Raw genomic sequence first — 2,335 nt, forward strand, 5'->3', positions numbered from 1 at the left:
GCCCAGTGTGAGTTTAAGCCACTGAGTCCAGGACTTGAACCATGGTCAACTACATGGGAGTCCAGCGACATAGCCATTATACTATCTGCTGGTCCCAGAGATGCTTTCTTATTTTCCTTTCCTTATCTCTGTCCCTGCCAAACACCACAGGGGAAAAAAAAAATTGTATGCCCAGATTTGCTTATGTGTTTACAACTTTGCAACATTTTTTAGACATAATTTCAAATTTTCAAAAAAGCTAGAAGAATAGTTCAAGAACTTCCATATAACCTTTACCCAGATTCCCCAGTTTGTTTCTGTTTTCCCTCATCACTACCTTCATTTGCTTCTTCTTCTTCTTCTTTTTTTTTTTTTTTGGAGAGCTCTTTGTTATACAGTGCAAGAGTTCACCAGAAAGACAGAAAGAGACAGAGAGCGAGAAATCACCCCCTAGGGGGCATGACCACGCTGCAATCCCTTCTTCTCCATTCTCCTCTTGAGATCTTGGGCACACACCCACACGTGCCTGGTGTGAGTTTAAGCCACCGGGTCCAGGACTCAAGCTGTGGTTGATTACGTGGGAGTCCAACGACATAGCTATTGCGCCAACTGCTGGTCCTGTCATTTGCTTCTCCATTTCCTCTATATTTCTGTACATAAGCATGTTGGTTTTGTTCCCCATCACTTGAAAAAATGGAGATATGGCTTTGAGGCCTAAATACCAGAGTGTAACTATCCTTGGGTCAAAAACATTATTTTTCATAACCACGGCAGGCTTAGCGAAATCAGAAAGTTTAATATAAAACAATACTATTGTTTAATTTGCAGTCCATATTTGAATTTTGGCAATTGTCCCAGTAATGCCCTTCATAGACGTCTTTCCTCAGGCTGTAATTCAATTCATGTCACATGTGGCTATCTTGTCTCCAGAACATCCAGAACATTGCTTCAACCTTTCTTTCTTTGTCTTAAGCTTGATGCTTTTGTAAAAATAATTAATTTAATTAATTTATTTATTAGGTTTCATGCCATGGGGAGTGTGCACTTGCCAAGAAGAGACAGAGAGAGAGAAAATGAGAAATCATCCCCTGGGGGGATGGCCACACTGCAATCCCTTATCCATTCTCCTCCTGGGATTTTGGGCATGCACATAAATGTGCCAGGTATGATTTTTAAGCTACCCAGTCTGGGACTCGAACTGTGGTCAGCTATATAGGAGTCCAACACCTTAACCACCATGCCACCTGCTGGCCCTGAATTAGAGGCTTTCTGAAGACTACAGACTAATTGTTCTGCAGCATGTCCTTCAGAGGGGGTTAGTCCAGTGTCTCTTCACCATCAGATTCAGGTGTGACTTTTTGGCAGGACATCCATGAGGTGATCCTGTGTCTTTCTCTACACGGTACCCAAGCAAGTACTTGACGTCACTTCTCCATACTGCCAAGAGCTCCCTCAGAATCCTTCGCCAAGTCTTTGAGTGCAGAGCATCCCAGCATGGCCCAGCTCTGCCTTTAACTAGAAAGACACTGTTTCCCACTGGCACCCTGGCACTAAAGACATGCTATTCGCCCCAGAAAATACTCCCCAAAAAGATAGGGGATGAGCAAGGATCTGCCTTTCTTGCCTAAAGAAAGTCACTTTGAAGTCGTGACTTTCTCCTAACAACTTGGGAAGAAAACATGAATGTTGAGACTTCTGAACTGATCCCCTTGAACCCATCCTTGCTGGTATTGTCCTGGGAAATCTGTGGGCATCTGCTGTTTGAAGAAGACCCCTACCCTGTCTCCTTGAAGGACTGGATCTCCTCCTAGCACCGCGGCTGCCTTATCCCACCTTGCAGAAGCCAAACGACTGAGCACCATGTGTGTCCAGCCATGGCGTCTCCCTGCACCTTCGGAGTTTTTTGGTAACACTTATCGTAACTGCAGTTTTACATTGGCTTCTTGGTCCACGTTCTCTTCTAGAGGGTAGCCTCTGTGAGAGTTAGAACCCATTCTTTTTTTTTTTTTTTTAAGAATTATTTTATTTAACTTGTATGTATGTATGTATGTATTTAAACTTGACCAGAAAGGGACAGAATGAGAGAAAGAGAGAAAGTAAGCCATCAGATCTGGAACTTGAACCACAGTTGGCCATGTGGGAGTCCAGAGCTCTTAACCCCCATGCCCCCTGCCAGTCCCATCTCCCTGCACCTTTTGAGAATATCAAGGACTTCCTGACACCAAGAACTTAGTTTATCAATATAGTCATATATATTCATATTCAAGTATAAAACACACACAGACATATATATGTGTGTATACGTATATGTGTGTATGTAGATATGTATATGTGTGTGTGTGTGTATATATATATA

Source organism: Tupaia chinensis, unplaced genomic scaffold, assembly GCF_000334495.1.
Source record: "Tupaia chinensis unplaced genomic scaffold, TupChi_1.0 Scaffold000146_1, whole genome shotgun sequence".
Lineage (NCBI taxonomy): Eukaryota > Metazoa > Chordata > Mammalia > Scandentia > Tupaiidae > Tupaia > Tupaia belangeri.